Below are 23,555 nucleotides of genomic sequence, written 5' to 3'. Positions count from 1 at the left end.
AGGGTTTCAGAGGGGAAGTATAACATGCAATGTGAATGTTTAACACAGGAGTTCCAGCAAGTCTGGAGGAATTAGAAGAGGTGTTTTAGGACAAAGCAAAGAATATTCTAAGCTAGCAGTTCTCCAAGTGGGGTCGCCAGATCAGTTGCATCAGACATTTTCTGGAAATGGTTAGCAATGTTAATCCTCAGGCCCCACCTCAGGTCTCCTGAATCAGAAACTGGGGATGGGGCCTAACAATCTATGCTTAAACACAGAATCCAGATGATTTGGGTAATTCTTTGCTTAGAATCAATATCCTAGACAATGAGAGAGGCATAAATGAAAGTCCTAAGTTGGGGTGGGTTGGGAGGGAGATCTGATCAATTTTAGTGCCAAAAGATCATTGTGGCTAGCGCAGTGTGATCAAAGAGGACAGCTGCTTGAGGTAAGGTTTAAGAAGTATGCACACTAAGGATTGTATAATTTACATTCTAACTGAAGTCAGAAACTGTTGCAGAGTTTTACAGAATGACAGCACTGCATTTTGTTTGAAGAAGGTTGCCTTAGCTGTTCTGTAAAGAATGGTTTAGGGAGTATGAATGGATGTGAGATGCTGCATTAAAACATGAGACATGATGGTGGCTTGGACTGAAAAAGTGACAGTGGAGATAGTTGAAGAGGATATATTTGAGGTGTACACAGGAACTCAAATCTATAAGACCTGACAGGCTGGCTATGTAGTTGGTGAAAAGGAGTGAGTTTTCAAAATCTGCAGATGCACAAATATTCCATCAACTGCCACTCTCATTTGTGTCCTCGTCTCTGTTCTGTTGAGTTCCTCCTGTACATGTATACCATGTTCAAGTGATAGTACATAATCAGAGCTGAAGTTACATAACCTGAATTCTCCTGGAGCACAAATTCCAACAAAATGCTAACATGCAAAGAAATAAATGACCTGCGAATTCCTGTTGGCCTTTCTGTGATACCTTGGCAGCAATTCACATTACTACAGTGATTTCCAGAAATCACCTTCCTCACCCTGATTCCTCAGTGCATCATAGGAAACTGGGCTATGAGATGGCTGAGTTCCAGGACAGGCTACTGCAGAAGTTCCTCAATGAGCCATTTCTAAACCCTGGCTAATTCAAAACAAAACAAAACAAAATCCCAGGCCATATTTAATGTGTTACTGGATGAACAAAAATATGAACCTACAAGGGAAAGATGACAATTGGTATCCTCTGAAAGAAGAAACATACATATTGTTTCTGAGCGTCAAAATGAAGGAAGGTAAGAATGAAAGGCAGGCATCACAATCCCTCTAGCCTGCTTTCAGTGGAGCCGTCAGGAAATTGCTCTGAGTCCAGATTCTACCCTGGAAAACCAAGAGAGTTCCTGAAGCTGCCACCAATGGGGAATCTGAAGTTCTTGGGAGTGGTGAACATGGGTTGCCCTGGGACATGCCCAGAAAACCTAGTGGAAAAATCAACATGCCTTTAGGAAGGTTGACAAAATGTTAGAAAATCCCAGATTGTTAAGTGAGGGAAAAAATTTTTAAAAAACTGGGGATTTGAGGAGTAGGGTATATTGATTGCATAATACCCAGCCCTTCCAAGAATGGAGTAATCATCAAGTGAGTCACTGAAAAACACCTCAGTGTTAGCCTATTATATCCCCACTCTGTACGTCAAAAAAGTGTCAGGTCCCAAAATCTCTCCCCTTAAAGTAGAACTCAATTTTACTGTAACCAACAGTATTCTTTGGTGAACAGCAGATATTCAAGTCACTGAACATCTGTTGATTAATGCACGTGTTTTGCCGTGTGCTAGTTGAGTAAGTCCATCAAATGTTTAGTGAATCAAATTTTTCCAGATTTGAATCAACTTTCCTCCCTTCACTTGCATCCAACACAAATTCATGAACTTGAACTATGTGGGTTTTGTTTTTTTGTGCTTGCTCCCCCAATTAGATTTATGACTTTAAATCTAGGACTGATGGAGGAAATTGGCCAGGGCAACACGTGGAAAATATAAACCAGGCCAGATGGACATGGAGTAGTTTTGCAGCTATCTGTAGCTAAAGGGTCAGATGAGCTGGGAGGCCCCAGGTATCTTCTAAACATGAAAGTTTGGGTAGTTTGAAGTCAGGGCAACATGGGCAGTGGGCAGAAAGCTCTGAGAAGATTCCCTGATTCTGTTTCTTTTAACACCACATGCTCTGATGATCTGGACAGTTCTGCTGAGCTGACAACTCTCCACATGGGTTCTGCTTTCTACTGGGAACTCACCATTTTCAGTCCTCACCAAGAAAAGCAGCCTGCCCTACCTCAATGCCATCTCCAAACCCTGCTCCACGTACTATCAGCTGCACAGAGGCCCTCTCAGATACACCTATGCCTCTCTGGCTGTGAGACTCTGAAGTGTTGAATCTCTGACCAAAGTCATCCAGGTATACCTGGGACACCTGGATTTGGACTTGATGAACTCAGAAGAAGATACTGCATTGTCCTTGGGCCCAAATAATTCAGATAGAAAAATCAGAGCTTTACTTATGTTTTTAAAAGTGTGAAATTTGGGATTAAAATGAAATAAAATTTCTTCTATAAGTGACTGAACATGGCCAGGATTGTTTGCTTGTTTAGTGTGCACATATACTTTAATGATGATGGATGGTAACTTTTAAAAGTGAATAGCAATCTAAAATATTAAACTCTAATCATATAAAGGAGCTCTGGTAGCGTAGTGGTTACGAATTGGGCTGCGAACCTTAAGGTCAACGGTTCGAAACTACCAGCTGCACCGCGGGAGAAAGATGAGGCTTTCTACTCCCGTAAAGATTTACACCCTCGGAAACCCTGTACAGGGTCGCTATGGGTCGGAACCGACTCGATGGCACATAACAACAACAAACAACAATCATATAAAACACTAATGCAAACATGTCCTCTATGTTTCTTTCTTATGACTATAGCAGTTCTGGTCATTATATTAATCAGTAACAATAATGAAACTATTCTATGGGTGGAGAATCTGAGACGGCTTAGCCAAAGCATACAAAGCCCAACTATCCTTACCACATTTACCTTATTATCTACTATAGTACTTTTGCATTGTTGTCATGTGCCAGCAAGTCAGTTCTGACTCATAAAGACCCGGTAGATACGGGTTTCCAAAGAGCAGCTGGTGGTTTTGAACTGGCAAACTTGCAATTAGCAGTCCAGTGCTTATACCCCACAAAGCCACATCAGGACTTTTGCGTTGTTGTTGTTAAGTGCTGTCAAGTCGATTCCGACCCATAGCGACCCTGTATATGGTTTCCAAGGAGCAGCTGGTGAGCTTGAACCACCGACCTTGCAGTTCAAATGACACTGGAGTCTGACGCATTAGCCCACAGCGCCATACCAGGACTTTTGCATTAGGAACTAAATATTTCTAATTTCAGAAACAGGATCTAGATATTAATCAATACTGCCACAGAAATTAACTAGTTGTAAGTCTTTTATGGAACAATACTGAAATTGTTGTTGTGATAATATTTGCAATATCTTAAACATATTTGTCTTGAGATATTGAGGATCAGACCTGAAGAAACATTATGTTAACATGGTAGAGACTCTGAACACGATCACTGTAAATTAAAAACATGAATGCATGAAAACATTTCTTACCCATACCATGTCAGTGGTTCAAATCCACCAACTGCTCCTTGGAAACTCTATAAAGGGTCACTATGAGTGGAAACTTACTCAATAGCACATAACAACAATTTATTCCTTCAGGACCCTGAATGTGAGTTATGGATATAAAAATTATCCTTGGTTTCTGAGAGGCAAGCTACGCAGAAGCCAGTGAATTAATAATCATCCCAACTCCACCTTACCAATGATTGCACAGTATCTCAGCAGAAGTGAGCAGGTCACTTTCCTGGAAGCAGCAGATGCATAGTGAGTCAGTGGCATTTTGAATGCATGGAAACAACTGATCTTTGTTCATTGGGTCTAACCCTGTACATAATCTTTTACTACCTCATGGATGTTTCAAGTGAACTGTAAAGCAACAGTGTCAATTCACTTACATAAAACTAAAAGTTAAGAGTTGTTCAGTTTCCAAGAACCATTCATGGACGTTTTATGTGTCTTTTTGCACCTTCCTTTTCAGTTCTTTGAAACTTTCAAATTATTACCAATAATGCTACTTGGAATCTAGGCCTGAGGTGGCCTGTGTTTGTCAAGAAGTTGAAGACATATGGCCTTAGTGATCTGACAAGCTTCTCTTCTCACTGTTATCAAATAAAGATTTGGAAAACCCTGGGGTTCTAGCAATAGGTGCTGAGAGATATAGCCAAAAACAAGAAATCCAGTGTAGACTCCGTTTTTGCTGGGTCTGAACCTCTTCTTAACTTAGTGAGTGATGATAGCAATACTAATCATTATGATTATATTGTTGCAAACATTAGCACCAGGAAAGAAACACCTATGCTTTATATCTTAACAGTTTTCCAAGGCCTTTCACATATACTATTCCATATAACTCTCACAACATGCAACTTCTGAGGGAAATTGGGAAAATAGTAAATGCGCCTGGGAAAATAGTGTATGCGCCCCATTTTACAGAAGAAACTAAGACTCAGAGATATAGAGGTTAGCCTAATCAATGCTAGGAAAGGCCCAGACAAAGCTCTCCAACTCTTAATCTTCCAACTTTAGGTCTTCCAACTCTTAACCCAGTTTCTTTCTGTTCTATTCCACTGCTTCTGTAAACAGGAACAATCACAAATCAAAATTAAAAATTAGAAACTAAAATTTTCAGAGCAGAGAGAAAGGAAAGGAAAGGAAACAGGGCTTCTATTTTAGTCTGCTTCAGAATTAAATAAATTAAAACTTAAACAAAACCCTGGATCCAAGAACCCAGTTTCTTATGATGAATCCAGTAAAGTCCTTAACTAAAAGCCATTTTACAGAATCTTCTATAACCACTTGCCACTACTCTAAAGGTAGTGAGCCCTTTCTCCTTCCACGCACAGCAACACAGATTAAAGGACAACCTGGCTTCCTTGTCTAGACAGGTGTTCACCTGAGTCATCCTGATGGGCAATTGTGCAAATAAAAGAAGGTTAATTAATTACATAAAGGTTCCCTGAAACCGTAGTTCTTAAAGCAAAAGAAAACCAAGGCCTAGTTCATGTGCATGTGTTTGTTTGTTTTTATTTGGGGGGGGGGGGGGGCGGGGGGGGGAGTGGGCAGTGGGCACTGGGAGGGTAAGGGTAGTAGGGAGGAGGGATCCACCAGACAACTGTCCTAAATAAAAAGTAGAAAACATACTGGACTTGGCTAGACTTGCTGTTCAACATATATGGGCTCTGACATCAGTTCTACCATTAATGCAACCACATCGAGTACATCAATAAATGAATTTCCAAAAGAGCTATGATAGTATATAGTACCTAAAGGAACACAGAAGAAGTGATGTGTTGAAACTGTGGTATTGCTGAACCACTGACCCTGCGGTTCAAACCAACTTTATGGTCAAGTGCTTAACCTACAGCGCCACACCATATCAACTGTTATCCAACCAATTCCAACTCATTGCAACCTCAAGTAGTACAGATAACTGCTCTATAGGGTCTTCCTGGTGTGGCACTGTGAATAAGCAGTAGATTGCTTACCACAAGATAGGCAGTTCAAATCCAGCCATCACTCCTTGGAAACCATTTCAGGATTGCTATGCGTCAGCACCCACTTGATGGCACTTAACAACAATACAACAAAGGGTTTTCTTGGCTGTAAGCTTTACAAGGAGCTCTGGTAGTGTAGTGGTTACAAATCGGGCTGTTAACCTCAAGGTCGGCAGTTCAAAACTACCAGCTGTTCCACAGGAGAAAGATGAGGCTTTCTACTCCTGCAAAGATTTACAGCCTCAGAAACCCTGTACAGGGTCACTATAAGTCAGAACCGACTCTACAGTACTCAACAACAACAATCTTTACAAAAGCATATTGCCAGGCCTTTCTTGCATGGCGTCAATGAGTGGAGTTGTTGAGTCAGTTCCAACTCACAGCAACCCTGTATAGGGTTTCCAAGGAGCAATTGGGAGGTTTGAACTACTGACCTTGTGCTTCAGTGCCACACCAGGACTCCATTGTTAAGTGCCATCCAGTCGGTTTTGACTCATAGCAAGTCTGGATAGGGTTTCCAAGAAGCGGCTGGTGGCATCTGGTGGGTTTGAACCACCTCCATGAGGTTCAAATCAACCTTGCAGTCTAGTGCTTATCCTACAGCACCACACCAGGACTTTATAGATGAGGGTAAACCACTGGCACGACCCAGAGACTTTAAGTTGTTGTTGTTAAGTAACATGAAATTGATTCCAACTCATAGTGACCCTGCACAGGGTTTCCAAGGTTGTAAATCTTTACGGGAGCAGAAAGCCTCATCTTTCTCCCGCAGAACAGCTGGTAGTTTCGAACTGCTGACCTTGAGGTTAGCAGCCCAATTTATAAGCACTACGCTGCTACCAGAGCTCCTTATAGACTTTAAGTAGGAGAGCATTTATTTATTATTTTTTTTAAAAGACTAGGAATTCTCCAGCGGGAAGATTGAAAGATATTGAAAGAAAAGGACTCTATGAACCACCTAAAGCAAGTTCCCTTGTGGGAGATAATGTGCTTTTACTCTTTCAGACTATTACAGATAGATGGAAAAATGCTGTTGGCCAAGGTGAGTGACTTCTTGGAATCCAGAATTGATTGTCTCTGGAAGATCATTATTGGCCTTTAGGAGGATTTACACAATAAAGATCCTAAATGGCTCAGAAAAATGTGAAAGGAGCCCTTAGGAACAATCTCTATTGCCCTTTCTCACTCATTAAGTGGGGAGGGAAGAAGAGGTAAATGCTTTTTAAGGTACTTCACGTTCTCTTGTTATTGTTAGATGCTCTGAATTGATCCAACTCATGGTGACACCATACGTGCAGAATGTGCTCTACGGGGTTTTCACAGCTGTTGACCTTTCAGAAGCATATTTTCAGAGGTACCTCTGGGTGGGTTCGAACTGCAACCTTTGGCTAGCAACTGTTTGTACCACCCTGGGATGTCTTACAGTCCTTGATTCTGAACCAGCGTACAGAATTCCATGAACTATTCCATAATAGTTACTAGAAACCTGGCAAGCAGAACTCCCAACAGAAGGACTCAACAGAATCCACAAAGATTCTTGCTGAGGTTGATGTCTCTTCTCCTCAACCCTGAACTCAGTCTTCATGAATCTGGTGGTGTGACAGCAATGGAAGGCAAGTAGGACTCATGATTCCAGCAAGAGCTATGAGACAAATGGTTCCTGCGTCCATGCTGGGCCACTCATGCCAACCAACCAGTTCACACTTGTCCCAAAGAGCCCACAAGCCTTCAAACAAAATCCTATCAGGTAGAGAAACAAAAGAGAGGGTGTCTGCCTTTCTTTTACAAAAATCACTGCCAAGTAGTGTTGCTGCTGAATGGATTCTGACTCACAGGATCCCTATAGGCCTGAGTAGAACTGCCCCATAGGGTTTCCAGGGCTGTTTGTAACCTTTATGTAGTGAGTACCATTCGGACTGCTAACCCCAAGGTTAGCAGTTTGAAACTACCAGCTGTTCCACAGGAGAAAGATGAGGCTTTCCACTCCCATGAAGATTTTACAGCCTCGAAAACCCTGTACAGGGTCACTAAAAGTCTGAACGACTCCATGGTACTTAACAACAACAACAACAATGTAACCTTTATAGAAGCAAACCCTTGGAGTGGCTATTGGGTTACAAATCATCAACCTTTCAGTTAGCACTTAACCACTGTGCCACCTGAGCTCTGGGAAAAAGAAGTTATACAGAAAGTCCCCAATTCACCTTCCAACGACCTGACTGACCAAAAATGCAAGCCAATCTCAAATTTCTGCAAGCCGGCCAGGCTACCAAAGCACACAGCCAGGGAGGGAACACACATTGTTTGGGTACAGCATGCCAACTCTGAGGGTGATGCCTCGTCTCAGAGGAAGGCTGCCCTAGGGAAAAAAGAGATGATCCTCCAAGCACAAAGCATTCTCCAAGCTGCACACAGAGCCTGCAGACTGGCCTGAGAAAACTGTCTGCAGGGCAGCTGACCACATTCAACATCTGTAGGAAGTGACCTCAGTCTTCTCCCGTTTTCCCTCCTCCAACCCCCGCCCCATCCACCAAAAGGAGTTTTAACACATTATTACCACTGAGTCCTGAGGATTTGGTGACTCACAAGGCTCACACATGGTTCCAATGAGCCCTTGACCATTACATGCTATGGGAGCAGGAAACACAAATGAAAGCAGTTGTAATTCGGCAGTGCTGAGTTCAGACCTGCCAGACAAAAGGGATTGCAGGCATGTTCCCAAATCCATTCAGGCACCTGACATGCAAAATCTATTTTTAATCACTGGATTTATTTCTTTCCTACCCTCCCCCCACCACCACCACCATCTCCCACTTCAGCAAATGTTTCGAAGTCAGAGCAAAATCCAAATCAATCCCAGGTGTTCAGGGAAGCCCAGAAGAGAGACTCTTCCGTTTCAGGATCCAAGCCAGCAAGCAGAATTCCCCCCTGGGTCTTGAAGCTGTACTTTCTTGCTCTTTCTTTAGACTAGTTCAAATCTCCCACTTTAAACACTGGGCAAATGGCTTAGCAGAGGAAGTATTTATTTGACTGAATGTGTCCTGCTACATTGACTTATAAATACGAGTTTTCTCCAGGAGCTCTGCAAATGGGGGTCATAAAGCAGGTCTCAACAACCTAGGAGCAAAGCTTTCTCTTGTTCTATAGGATGCTCTACCTGTCTCATGGATTATGTGTGGGACAGCTAAAGCATCCTATAGAATGAGAGAAATGTGAACTATGTGTGAAAATCCCACCTACTAATTCATTGGGGATGGATGTTCAATAAATTACTGATAACTTGAATTTTGAAGTGAAAAGAAACAAAAATAGAACATTTTTGTTATTTCCCAAACAAGTAAAAGGAATCTGGCTATCTTCCCAGGTAAAAATAAGAAACTGAAAAAATGAAATTTTATTTAAATGCAAAATCAGACTCCAACATACAAATGGAAATTGACATATCTTGGAACTGGTTCTTGGATTTAAAAGAATAGACTGACTAATGACTTAACTATGTTGCATTCTCCAGTCTGCTAAGGGGAAAATCTTTTTAGTAGCAATAATCATTGAAAATATCTCTTACTATGACAATACAGCACTCAGAGCTTTTATGACAACACAGTACTCAGAGTATTTACGGCATGAATTCAGTGAACCTAAGATGCTTTGGAGTCCTGGTGTGGCACTGTAGGATGTGTGGGACCACAAATTGGTTTGAACCACAAGGTCAACAGTTCAAACTCAACAGCGACTCTTTGGAAACCCTATACAGGATCTCTATGAATCAGAACTGACTCAACGGCACTTAACAACAACAACAACAACAAAGATGCTGTTGGAATCCTGGTGTGGCACTGTGAGATGATACTGGACTGCTAACCATAAGGTCGGTGGTTCAAACTATCAGTCACTGCTTGGAAAACCCTATACAGGTTCACTATAAGTCAGAATCTACTCAATAGAACTTAGCAACAACAAGATGCTTTTAGTTTTAAAATCTCCTGAGAGTGCGACCTTAAGAGTCAATGCGGCACAAACTGAAAATGCAATTGTGTGCTAAAAAGTAACTTCTTTACATTTGGAAATTGCCAAAATCCAAACTGCATTTTACCTTTGTCATTTGTGTGCCATTAAATTAATGACTCTCACAATTAGTAAGAATACTTTATCAAATTAGACTAGGATTTCTGCAAAAAAAGACCACCTCAAATAAGTGTTTTTAGAAATAATTCAAAGTTCTTGAAAACCTCAAGGATCACTTCAAGCCATATTTAGAGTGGTCCACATGTTTCAGAGGATACACTGGCTAAGGCACTTGGGGCTAACCAAAAGGTCACCAGTTCAAACCCACCAGTCACATGGGGAAAAGATGGGATCATTTACTTCCCTAAAGATTACAGCCTTGGAAATCCTCTGAGGCAGTTCTACTCTATCCTACAGGTCTGCAAGGAATCACTAGAGAGCAACTGGTTTGGCCACATGTTTAAATTATATTCTACAAAGATTATTACATTTGACTCCCACAACAGAACATGTTTTGCAAGTCATAAATGTCCCAACTCCATCAATCTGAAATTATCAGACATATAATCAAGATGCTTTATTACTGGTGATTAAAATGCAAAAGTTGGGAACAGAGAGGAAAAATCAATCATTGGAAAATACGGCCTTGGTGATAGAAATCATGCTGTAGATTGCATGATAGATTTCGCAATGTTAACAACTTATTCAATACCTTTTTTCAACAACACAAAAGGCTTGGACCTCACCAGATGCAATACACAGAAATCAAAATGACTAAATATCTATAGGACTAGATAACAGAGAAGGTCAATACCATTAAGGCCAGGGACTGATCAACTGCTGATATGCAAGTTCAGGCTAAAGCTGAAGAAAATTAAAACAAGTCCACAAGAGACAAAGTATGACCTTGAATATATTCTGTAGGAATTTAGAGACCGTCTCAAAAGCAGATTTGATACATTCGATATCAACTAATAACCAAGACTAGAAGAGATGTGGAATGACATCAAGAACATCAAGAAAGCAAAAGGTCATTGAAAAGGCAGGAAAGAAAGAAAAGACCAAAATGGATGTCAGGAGAGACTCTGAAACTTGCTCTTGAACATAGAGAAGCTTAAGCAACTCGAAGAAATGAAGTAAAAGGCTGAACTGAAAATTCCAAAGGGCAGCTCAAGAAGACAAAGTCAAGAATTATAATGAAATGTGTAAAGACTTGGAATTAGAAAGTCAAAAGGAAACAAAATACTCAGCATTCCTCAACTTAAAAGAAATAAAGAAAAAATTCAAGCCTTGACTTGCAATATTGAAGGATTGTATGAGCAAAATATTGAATAATGCATGAAGCACCAAAATAAGATAGAAGGAAGAAATACACAGGGTAACTGTACCAAAAGGAACTGGACGATAGTCAACCATTTCAAGAGGAAGCATATAATCAAGAATGGATGGTACTGAAGGAAGAAGTCCAAGCTGCACTGAACTTGAAATGTTTCAACAAACTGATAGTACACTGGAAGCAGTCACTCGTCTATGCCAAGACATCTGGAAGATAGCTACCTAGCCAACCTTTGGAAGACATCCATATGTATGCCTATTCCAAAGAAAGGTGACCCAATGGAATGTGGAAATCAAACAATAATATCATGAATATCATATAAAAGTAAAATTTTGTTGAAAGTAATTCAAAATGGTAACAGCAGCACAGCCACAGGGAGCTTTGAGAAATTCCAGTAGGATTCAGAAGAGGATATGAAACAAGGGATATCTTTACTGGTGTCCAAGGATCTTGGCTAAAAGCAGAAAACACCAGAAAGAAAGGCATTTGACTGTGTAGATTATAATAAACTATGGATAACATTTCCAGAACACTTAACTGTGCTCTTGAGGAACTTGTACACAGATCAAGATGCAATTGTTCAAACAGAACAATGGGACACTGAATGGTTTGATATCAGGAAAGGTGTGTACCAAGATTGTATCCTTTCACCACACTTATTCAATTTGCATGCTGAATAATCTGCAAATCTGGATTATATGAAGAATATGGCATATACGTGGCAATTGTGTTCTTGAGGAACCTGTACATACACAAATCTGGTGTAGAAAACTTCTTTAAAATATTCTAGAACCAAGATATCAGTTTGAGGACTAAGGTGCGCCTAACCCAAGCCATGGTACTTTCAATAGCCTCATACACATGTGAAAGTTGGACAATAACTAAGGAAGACTGCAGAAGAACATCTGAGTTATGGTGTTGGAGAAGAATATTGAAGGTAACATGGACTGCCAGAAGAACAAACAGGTCTGTGTTGAAAGAACAATCAGAGTGCTCCACAGAAGCCAGCACGGTGAAGACTTAGTCTCTCACACTTTGGAAAGAACATCAGGCTTGGTAAAAGTTAGTGGAAAAGAGGAAGATCCCCCAATGAGCTGGACTGACACACGGGCAGCAACAAAGGGTTCAAACATAACAACAATTGTGAGGACCTGCAATGTTTCAGTCTGTTGTACGTAGGGTCACTATTAATTGCAACTGACTTTAAAGCACCTCTAACAACAATAGCAAATGTCCCAGAACAAGTATGATTTCTTTGTCACGGAAAACACTTATTACTTAGAAGGAAAGCAATGGGGCTCTTGCAACCCCAAGGCTTTACACCCAGCCACATTAGATCCTACTAGTTCTTCTTCTACCGTAATACTTCTAAGGGAGGACAAACTTTCAACTAAACACAGGATCTTTAGGTCTTTTTGTTACCAACATGGCATAGGATAAGCCCACTTAAGAGGAAAACGGAAATGATCCGGCATCCTGCATCTTGCTGTTATCCCAGCTTTCATGTCTTCTAGTTTACACATCAGTGTTTCATACCTCATCATCTAAGGTCCTGGAGATATTGATAAATGGGGCTAACCTATTTATTTTCATTTTGCTTCTACCTATAATTATCATTATTTACATCTGAATAGAAATTTACATTTTAGAAAGTGATTTCTCACATATCTGAATACCTAATTCAGTATTATCTCCATCTTAAACAACAAAGCAACCAGTTGCCATTTAGTTCATTCTGACTCAAATGACCCCATGGGTTTCAAAGTCGAGCTGCATTCCGTGGGGTTTTCAATTGCTCTGACCTTTTGGAAACAGATCCCCAGGCCTTTCTTTGGAGGTACCTTGGGAGTGGGTTTGTCCACTAACTTTCATTCAGTTAGTAGCTGAGTGCTTAAACATTTATGCTATCCTGGCACTCAATCTCCATCAAGTAAGTTAGTTAAGTGGTTTAACTCAAGCCAGTACAATGATATAGCCAGGACTCAGATCCAGCTCTCCAGACACCAAGTGTTTCCCACCAAACCTATTTGCAGAGATAAAAAGGAGGCAAACATGATGGGGTGCAAGAATACTACTTATCATTTCTCCATCATTTTTCCTGTCTCAAAAGTTCTTTCTCGAGAAGAAAAGGGACTTCATGCAGACACCCTCCACAGTCCTGAGACCTCAGAGGCCCACAGTATGCCAAAAGCTTGCCTCCTGTCTATTTGGCACCTGGTCTGGGGCCAGACAAGCATTTGGGGCAAGGGGTTCCTGATGATCACCAAGGTGGGGAATAAGAAGTTTTCTCCATGGGCAAAGGATGAATCTAGGCAAACAAGTGAAGTGGCGTTCGTTTATTTAAGCTGGAAGAGGTAGCGTTTTTCTGCACTTTTGAACTGTTTTCTCAAGGCCTGCCTCTTCCTCCCACGCAGGAAACAAGCAGAGAGACAGGCCTCTTCTAGTGAGTGATCCAGTAGCTCAAACAGAGCCTGAGAAGGGCAGAAAGGGGAGCTTGAGAGAGAAGAGAAAGAAGGCCAGAAGCAGGTGGTGACCACTAGAGTAGCTGACAAGGAGTAAGGTGGGCACCAAGAAAGAAACAGGAAGACAAAGTAGAGATGATGAGGGAGGAAGGAGAGCAGTGAAGCAAAATGAGAACAAATAAGGAGAAAGTAGAGGAAGTGAATATTGGACATTTAAAAACCATAGTAAAGGAACAGAGGCAGAGTGGAAGTGGGCTGGGAAAAGGCAGTGACAGGCTCCCTATTAATAATGCTCAGAACGCAACAATTTTCCTTAAGTTTTGAAAGGAAATTTTTTCTCCACTTTCTTATTTATTTATACATTATACAAATACATTTTTAAACCAAAAAGGGCCATTTTTTCCAATGGGAAAAAGCCTTATTTGAGATGAAAGCCAGTCTTCAAAAACCCCTTAGAGGAAGCTGAAACCCCACATGTCTTAGTACTGCAGAAAGAAAAACAAAGTGGACATTCTTCCTGCGTTCTAAAGCTTTTTTATGCAGATGTGTTTTTCTTTTAATAAATAAATAAGGACTGAGAAGAAAAAAGCATACTCATACACATTCACACAGTGCAACTGTCTGCTTTCAACCCTGGGAAACCACCATGAAAACGAAAAAATTCATGTCCACTTTCCCAGTGCAGAAGATGAATATTCTTAACATGCTAACCACAGACACTGAAGCAATCCACTACATATATAACCATAACTTTTCCAAAGTGACAAATATTTGCTCCTGAATAACAGTAATCAGTTAGACGAGGACCAGCTTCCCATACGTCCCCAAAAAAAGTCCTTTCGTACAACCCTCACTTACTGCATCCAGTGGCTGCCTACTTTTTAAGTCATTCATGTTTACAAATAAACTGTAATACTTATTAGAAAATGATCCCTCACATTCAAATAAAATCTGTCTTATGAGAGTTCTATCCATTGGCCCTCGTTTTGCTGGTTGAAGCCACATAGTATAAATTTAATTTTCCTATGTCAGCTTTTCCACTGCTTTGCACTTCCTCTGTGTCATCACCTCTGCCCAGATCTTTAGGTTCAGGTCATTATACGCTACAGTCATTCATTATTGCCTGAATCAGGCCATTCCCTACTCAGAAGAATTTCAGTACGCCATTGTTCCTAAAGACCAACACAACCAAGCACTAGTGAACACTGCGTTCTCAAGAGTAAAAGAAAAGCAATGAGAATATCATCCTATTCCATACACTTCTATGGCTGCAGACTTGGACAACAATGATTGTTCTAGCAGTTGCTCTGAAAAAGTCACTCAAAGTGCACTGCCAGGCCTTCTTTACATGTAAGTCACTTCTTCCCTTTTTTGTATCTACTGACTCTTATTAAACCCAGTGTAGTGTTTTTCATTTATCTATATTAAACTTCACCTTGTTTGTTTGGATCCATGTTTCCTTGTGTAGAGATCTATTTCCTATGAATCTGTCCTCAGTCTATTAGCCATTCCTCACAGTGTGTTGTACCAGCTCAATTTACTAGAGATGCATCTACAATCCTGATAAAAATGTTGAAAAGACAGTGACCAAGTACTGAGCCCTACACAGCATAATTCCAGAAAACATGCAATCTTCCGACAGTAACACATAAATGCAAACTCCTTGGATATAAATTGTTCATCCAGATACAAATCCTCCTGACTTTACTATCACTGAATCTACATATCTTCGTCTTGACCATCTGTATCATGGAAAGACACAGGCAAAAGCTTTACTGGAATGAAACTATGAAGCTACCAGATTCAGTTGATCAACTTGTTGTGCAGCCAGTTCTCCCCTCCAGCTTACCCCAAGTGCTAGACAAGTACAAAGGCGGCTGATAGAAATGGATAGGCTGGAATTCAGATCTCTGCAAAATGAGAGAATAACAGAGAGAGAGTCATAGCAATTCACTGCTTCCAGAAACAATGGGCAGTTAGAGAACAATGGCTCCACAGACAAAGTCTTGGTCTATTTATATCCGCCACTGTCAGTCCCAGACAGAAGGAACTGGAAGTCTGCCCTCTATGCACAGCTCCAAATGGACCCATCTGTGAGGAAGATGAGGTCACCATCCTCAAGCTTCTTTTTTGTTCACAAAGTTCTTTGTTGGCCTAAAGATCTCTTTAGCCAAGTGAAGAAATTTGCTTGCCTACTATTAAAACGCAGCCATGCTCAGAAGGGGTAGATCAAAAATATAACCCTAGGTAGGCAAAATCCCAACCAATTATGACCTCACTCTACAGAGGTCCCAGGAAGGTGAGAATGCCAAAGAAAAACAACTAGGCCAATAGATGGAGATCAACTCAGCAGTTTCTGAAATAATAGTCCTATGATGTCTATTAATTACACACTTAAACAACAACAAAACAAACCTGTTGCTGTTCAGTTCGTTTTCACTCATGATAACCCCATGTGTTACAAAGTTCCATAGGGTTGTCTTGATTATACTCTTCATGGAAATAAGTCACCAGACGTTTCATTGGCAGCATCATTAGGTTGAGTGGAACCACTAACCTTTAGGTTGTTGCTATTGTTAAGTGCCATCGAGTCGGTTCCAACTCATAGCAACTTTATATAGGATTTCCAGGGAGCAGCTGGTAGGTTTGAACTGCCAACCTTGTGATTCCAGTGCAGAGCTGATCCTACAGGGTCACACCAGGAGTTCCTATATATGATTGCTGTTGTTAAGTGCAGTAGAGACGGTTCCAACTCACAGAAATCCTGTATAGGGATTCCAAGGAGTGACTGATGAGTTTAAACCACCGACCTTGCAGTTCAAACCAGCCTCACAGTCAAGTGCTTATCCTACGGTTCCACACCAGGACTCCTCCATATGATTGTTGTTGTTAAATGCTGTTGAGTCGATTTTGACCCATAGTGACTCTGTACAGGGTTTCCAAGGAGCAGCTGGTAAGCCTGAACCACCGACCTTGCAGTTCAAATGACTTTGCAGTCTGACACATTAACGCACAGCACCACACCAGGACTTCATATGATTAGATGACATAAATAAAACAGTTTTCTTTCATGGAAAATTCCCTTCTTTTTGCTTCTTTGGATGTAAACTAAAGAGGTTGAGAGCTTAAATATGTGCCTTCATGTTTCAATAAAGAACTCTGCTTTCTGTTGATTTCAGCCACTTTTGACAGCTTCTCTGTTTTCTGGAAATGTCATCTTGTGCTCTAACATGACTTGAAAGTGATAATCAATACTAATCCCTCCTAACTGTGTTACTCATATTCTTAATCTTCATAGAAGCTGACTGAGAAGGGTAACACAGTGGTCAGATCAGCCTGTGATAAACACTAAACTAAAAATGAACTGAGCCCAGGCCAGGAAGGAAAGTCTGGGCAAAGGACCATAGGAGTGAGCCCCCAGTCAGTCCTCTGCACCCTCCTTCACTGAGACCTTCCACTCACAATTCTGTAGCAGAAGCAAGCAACAGTAACAAAAACTGCACTCTAAAGGGTCCAGTCCAATTTCAGAATTAAGATTCATAAATACTAAGCTGAAACTGCCCAAGAAATTCAGGGTTTACTACTCAGGAGAGCCTGAAGAATAACTTCAACTTTCTACTTAGGCTTCTATTTCATTAGGCTTCTACTTCCTTTCATTAACTTCTATTCTTGCTCCAGGATTCTTAAGTAGTTAAATCAGCATCAAACTCACTGCCACCAAGTCAATTCTGACTCACAGTGACCCTATAGAACAGGAAAGAACTGTTCCATAGGATTTTTGATACTGTAAATCTTTATCTTTCTCCCACCGACCTTGTGGTTAGCAGCCTAATGTTTAAACCACAGAGCCACTAGGGGTCCTTCTAAAGTAAGTGGTGGTGGTGGTGGTGGTGGTGGTGAATGCTGCTGAATCAGTTGGTTCTGACTCACAGCAACACTTGAAGAGTTTCCAAGAAACAGCTGGTGAGTTTGAACCGCTGATCTTGCAGTTAGCAGTCCAGTACTCATTCTACAGCGCCACACCAGGACTCCACTCAAGTAGGTAGAAACCCAAAACAAAACAAAACAAAAACCTCAAGGTAGTTGCCAATGAATGCACTCCATGTGTGCCAGAGTAGAGCAGGGTTTTCAACTGAAAAGAGCAGGTTGCTTTTTCAGAAGTAACTCATCAGGTCTTTCTCCTGGGAAGTCTCCAGAGACTCCAACCACCAATGTTTAGATTAAGAGCAAAGTATTTATTTCTTGGCACCATCCACTACCACCACCATCTACTGCCAATAAGCTCCAACTCACAGCAAGGCTATAAATCTTTACAAGAGCAGAAAGCCTCCTCTTGTTCCCATCAACCAGATGGTGGGTTTAAGAAACTACTTTCCATCTTTTCATGTAGAATTTTCTTTTTTTTAAGCACTGCCTTTGAGTCAATTTTGACTCATGGTAGCCTGTCAGAGTAGAACTGAGCTTTGTAGGGGTTTCCTGGTTGTAATCTTTACTGGGAGTCTTGGTGTGGTGCTGTAGGATCAGCACTGGACTGTGAACCACAAAGTCAGCAGTTCAAACCCACCAGCTGCTCCTCAGAAACCCTATACAGGGTCGCTATGAGTTGGAACTGATTCAATGGCACTAAACAACAACAGCAAAATCTTGGTTGTAATCTTTACTGGGAATCCTGGTGTTGCACTGTAGGATAAGCACTTGGCTGCAAGGCAGGTTTGAATGGCAAGTATGGCAGTTCAAACTCACCAGATGCTCCTCGGAAGTCCTATACAGGGTCGCTATAAGTCGGAACCAACTCGACAGTACTTATCAACAATAACAATCTTTACAAAAACAGATCATGAGAGCATCCCTCCATGGAGCCACTGGGTGGGTCTGAACCTCTAACCTCTTGGTTTATAGTACCAGGGTTCTCACAAAATAAAGGTCCTATCCAGATTCAGTTCAGTCCTGGTGTAACACTGCAGGATCAGTACTTCACTGCTAACCACAAGGTTGGTGGTTCAAACCTACCAGTTGCTCCTTAAAAATCCTAAACAGGGTTGTTATGTGTCAGAACTGACTCAATGGCACTTAATAGCAACAGTTCAGAAAAATCTAAATGTGCATCCTTCATGAAAGGTCAAAAATCCTCCTGCTACTCTGTGGAGATTTAGGTAATAATTTCAGAATCCCAGCTCACATTTCCTTAGCTGCCAAGGAGGCATTTAGGACCCAGAGAGATAAGCTTCAAAGGGATTAGGAGTACTCTCCCTTAACCTTTAGTTTCACTGCTAAAAGTATCATCTGAGGCCACTCCAAGGCTTGTTTAGACAGGGTCGCTATGGATTGGAACAGACTCAGTGGCACTTAACAACATCTGTAAATTTTGGCCTTTATAACTTATCAGTTTGGGCCTTTTTTATACTCTACGTCAATAAATATCCGGGGTCCTTTACTTTTCTGTTCATACTTTTCCCTGTCTCTGCTACTTTATCCTGCCCTCACTAAGGCTATAGAATTCACAAAACCTCACTCAGAGGCAAAAGAGAAAAAGAGAGGAATTTATAGAATTTGCTATAAAACTTTAATATCTCCTTGAAGGGAAGGTCTCTTCCCTGGCAACCTGACATAAAGTATAAGATAAATATAAAGATGAATAAAAAGTAAACTGCTGGTGGGCAGGAGGAAGAGGGAGATGTGCTGTCGACTAATCAGGGGTCCTACACTATTCCTGGAATATTATTACGTTCAAGCCCTTGATTTACTGACAGAAAAAATAATAAAGGTCAAAGAAAAGAGAAAAGAGATCACGTATCTTAGGTCACTTGACTCCCTGTCCCATATTATTTTTGCTTACACTAGAGTCCTGGTGTGGCGCTGAGGACTAATGCGCCAGACTGCAAAGCCATCTGAACTACAATACAAGGTCAGTGGTTCAAGCTCACCAGTCGCTCCTTGGAAACCCTATACAGGGTCGCTATGGGTCGGAACTGACTTAACAGCACTTAACAACAACAACACTGGTGTTTTACTTACAGCAGCGGATTGGAAGGAAGAGGGTCTTGTGCAGGTATTCCCTTCCATAAAGCCCTGGTCCACTGTTCTAAACACAAACTACTCTTCACCAAGCTCTTAAAAAACCACCCAAAGATACTGTGGGCCCATGGTGCAATCTATTCCTTCTCTGGGTAAGTGTTCAGTAACAATGGTCCAATTCTACTGTAGAGGAGTTTCCTTCCAGCAGAGAGACCAGTCAAATACCAGGGATCATAACGCAATCGTCAATACTCTTCAAATACATGGACCCACTATGAACAATGGCTATAAAATTTGAGGCTGTGTTTCTTATCAATCCAGACAGAGTAAAATAAAGGCCATGATTAAGTGCAGGGACCGGTTAGTCTTTTTCTAAAATGTACTTAAAAAAAAAAAAAAAAAACCAGGGAAAAAAGAAGTCTTTGTCATTTGATGGTCCGTAGTGCAGTGGTTACGAATCGGGCTGCGAACCTTAAGGTCAGTGGTTCGAAACTACCAGCTGCTCCGCGGGCGAAAGATGAGGCCTTCTACTCCCGTAAAGATTTACACCCTCGGAAACCCTGTACAGGGTTGCTATGGGTCGGAACCGACTCGACGGCACATAATATTACCATTCCAGTTTTGCTGTTATTACAAATAGGGCAACTGAGGCACAAGAAGAGGGTTGAGGGGATACAACAAACCCCACTTACAAAGCCAGGACATAAAATCAGGGGCATTTGCCTATATATAGAATTTGATCCATCTAATGAGGCATATGTCCTAATGTGACAAGGTCGGCAGTTCAAACACAACCGCTCCTCAGAAACCCTATAGAGAGTCACTATGAGTCCAACAGACTCAAAGGCATTTAACAACATGCTTAACAAAAGGTTATGTCAGAAAGCATGACAAGCAGCTCCCGTTCTAAGTGCAAGCATAGTTGATACATACTTCAAGGACAAACACCAAGCTATGATCTCTTTTAGTTTCCAGAGGTCTCCCACTTCATGTAGTGCTATTTGATAAGCAATGGACTGCTAGCTAGCCACAAGGTCAGTAGTTCAAACCCACTAGCTGTTCCTCAGCAACCCTATAGACGGTGGCTGTAAGTTAAAACCACTTGAGAACACTTAAGAACAGTAACTACTTCAGACCCGGCCTCTCCTATGGCTCATAATAACCCAGACTTTAGCTTTCTGACACTCTCACTACTGTCCCAGAATCTTGCCCACGCTGGCCTAGAAGCAGACAGCATGAGCTGTCTCTCCTAGTAGCAAACACAAGAGGTTGAAAGAGTCAGTCACCAGGCAGAACACCAATGTTCAGATCAATAGGAATGATGGACTAATGGTTGGAGAGCAAGGAAAAGGTGACCAATTCAAAGGGGAGGTAACAGAAGCTACTACTCTCCATCTGCCTGGGAAAGGGTGGGATAGGAAAGACTGGGGAATAGAGTCCTCATCCACTGCTAATAAATGGCTCTACCTCATCAGGAAACCATTAGGAAATTGCAGCCACCACAGCCCGCCGGACTGAAATATCTGCTTGCAGCTGGTGAAAGCGCTCATTATCTCTTGTCAGTCGCACACTCACTTACTACACAGCAGAGTCTAACCAAATGAGCCCCCCCCCCCCATTACCACCCCCTCTTCCACCCCTTTCCAGTCAAGCTTGAGCTCCTGTGAGATGCGAGAGGAGGGACTGGAAGGGCCTTAGAGATCAGGGAGAAGCAGTGCTTTGGGCCTTAGAGATCAGGGAGAAGCAGTGCTTTCCCCCCTCTCCACGTATCTACTCTGAGCTACAGGAAGAGCCTGACAGCTTGTGGTGGGGGCTCTCATCCAGAAATATAGTCCACCTCATGTCCCCTGCTGGGCAGTCAAGCCAGAAGTCATTGATCCAGAACGAGCTACTGGCTGCTAATCTAGCTAATATATGAGGGGGCTTCTTTGAGGAGTATGAAAAAGTTCTGGAATTAGATACTAGTGATGGTTGCACAATATAAACAGTGAATTTAATGACATGTGAATTCTAGTTCAATAAAAAATAATACGTTCTTGTTAAGTACCATCAGGTATATGGTTTCCAAAGAGTGTGGCTGGTGAGTTTGAACCACCAACCTTGTGTTTAGCAGTGTAGTGTTTATACAACAGTGCCACACACAAAAAATATATTTTATATACATATACTGTTGTTGTGTGCCATCGAGTTAGTTCAGACCCACTGTTGTTGCTGTTAAGTTGTTTAGTGCCGTCGAGTTGGTTCCAACTCAGAGCGAACCTGTATAGGGTTTCCAAGGAGTGGCTGGTGAGCTTGAACCTGCAACCCTGAAGTTCAACCCTGAAGTTCAACCCTGAAGTTCAACCCGACCTTGAAGTCCAGTGCATTAACCCACAGTGCCACACCACAACCCTGTATAAGGTTGCAAGGCTGTAAATCGGTTCGGGTGCAGAAAGCCTCATCTTTCTCCCGAGTGATGGCTGGTGAGCTCAAACCACCAACTATATATATATATATATAGTCCTGGTGTGGCGCAGTAGGATAAGCACTGGACCACAAGGTCAGTTTGTGGTGTATATATATATATATATGTTATTGTTGTTGCTAAGTGCCATTGAGTCAGGATCTGACTCATAGCGGTCCAGTACAAGGAGCAGCTGGTGAGTTGGAACTGCCAGCCTTAACGACCCAAACTGACAATGCAGTTTACCACATTAACCAACAGCACCACACCAGAAGTCTCTTTCTATATATATACATAGGAGCTCTGGTAGCATAGTGTTTACAAATCAGGCTGCGAACCACAAGGTCAGCAGTTCGAAACTACCAGCTGTTCCATGGGAGAAAGATGTGGCTTTCTGCTCCCATAAAGATTTACAGCCTCAGAAACCCTGTACCGGGGTTTTTTTTTTGTTTTGTTTTGTTTTCAAAGAGCTACTGCTATGAGCCAAGCAGTAGAAACACTTGGTGACTGAGAAGCAAATACCACATTAGTACAGAAACAGTAATTATATACTCCCAACTAATGATGAGTGTTACACTAGTGACCAAGACAAGAACTGTTGCAATGGCAACTGCATGTAGTAGCTGGCTTCCAGAAGCATTTGGAGTAGGAAAGGCTCTATCAACATGCTGAAAGTAGGAGGTGATGGAGAGGTCAGAATCAGGCACTGAAAACAGCATCACTGAGGTGGAAGACAGGAAAGGGTGAGACAACCCTACATATGGAAATCCTTGTGAAATGGCCCAGCTACACTATGCTCACTGGAATGGGGAGGACTGAGTAGGATCTGTTTCCAGAGGAGGGTACCCCGCTGTCTGCTGCTGTAGGGGCCACTAATCTGAGAAATCATAGAAATTGCTATAAACACCACTGCCACGCAGTTCATTTTTACTCGTAGCAACCCTATAATGCAGAGACCTGCCCCATAAGGTCTTCAAGGTTTTAATTCTTACAGAAGCAGATTGCTCTGTATTTTTCTCCTTCGGAGCGGGTAGTGGATTCAAACTGCCAAACTTTCAGTTAGCAGCCAGAGCTCCTACTAGTGCTATACCCACCTATCCACTGTCATCCAGTCAATTCTAATTCATAGGACAAGCACTATGTTGTTGCTAAGTGCCATCTAGTGGTTTCCAACTCTTAGCTGGTGGGTTTGAACTGCTAACCTTGCAGTTATCAGTCCAGTGCTTATCCTAACAGTATCACGGTGCCTTTGAGTCAGTTCCCATTCATAGCAACTCCATATACAGGTCCCAAGGAGCCACTGGTGAGTTTGATCTACTGACCTAGTAGGTCTATACCTCTCCATCCAGTACTTATCCTACAGCCCACACCTGATCTCCAAGAAACAAGCAAAACCCCTCAGGCAAATCCACCTAAATCCAAAAATGCTTCCAGAAAAGACTGCTTAAGCACTCATTTAAAGTGACATTTGCATTTTTATATTTTTGTGTGCAAGGCTGGAAGCAGAAAGAAGTATCCCTCAGACCCAGCCCTTTTCCCCTTGCTAGAAGATTTTCTCCCAGCCCCTGGAGGAAAACCTAGGGAAGACAGAGAAGAGCCTCTTGATAAACAAATCCGGGGTAGGATGGCTGGGGAT

General features: G+C 41.8%; 1 protein-coding gene across 2 annotated transcripts in view; it reads right to left on the bottom strand.

Moving 5' to 3' along the window:
* Window positions 1–23,555, bottom strand: part of ETS1 (v-ets avian erythroblastosis virus E26 oncogene homolog 1) — a 79,156-nt gene that overhangs the window by 37,627 nt on the left and 17,974 nt on the right. The gene's annotated exons all lie outside the window — the stretch shown is intronic.

The sequence above is a fragment of the Chrysochloris asiatica genome, unplaced genomic scaffold, assembly GCF_000296735.1.
Source record: "Chrysochloris asiatica unplaced genomic scaffold, ChrAsi1.0 scaffold00222, whole genome shotgun sequence".
NCBI lineage: Eukaryota > Metazoa > Chordata > Mammalia > Afrosoricida > Chrysochloridae > Chrysochloris > Chrysochloris asiatica.
Note: the sequence above shows the minus strand (reverse complement) of the source record. Positions and strands in the feature narration are given on the sequence as shown.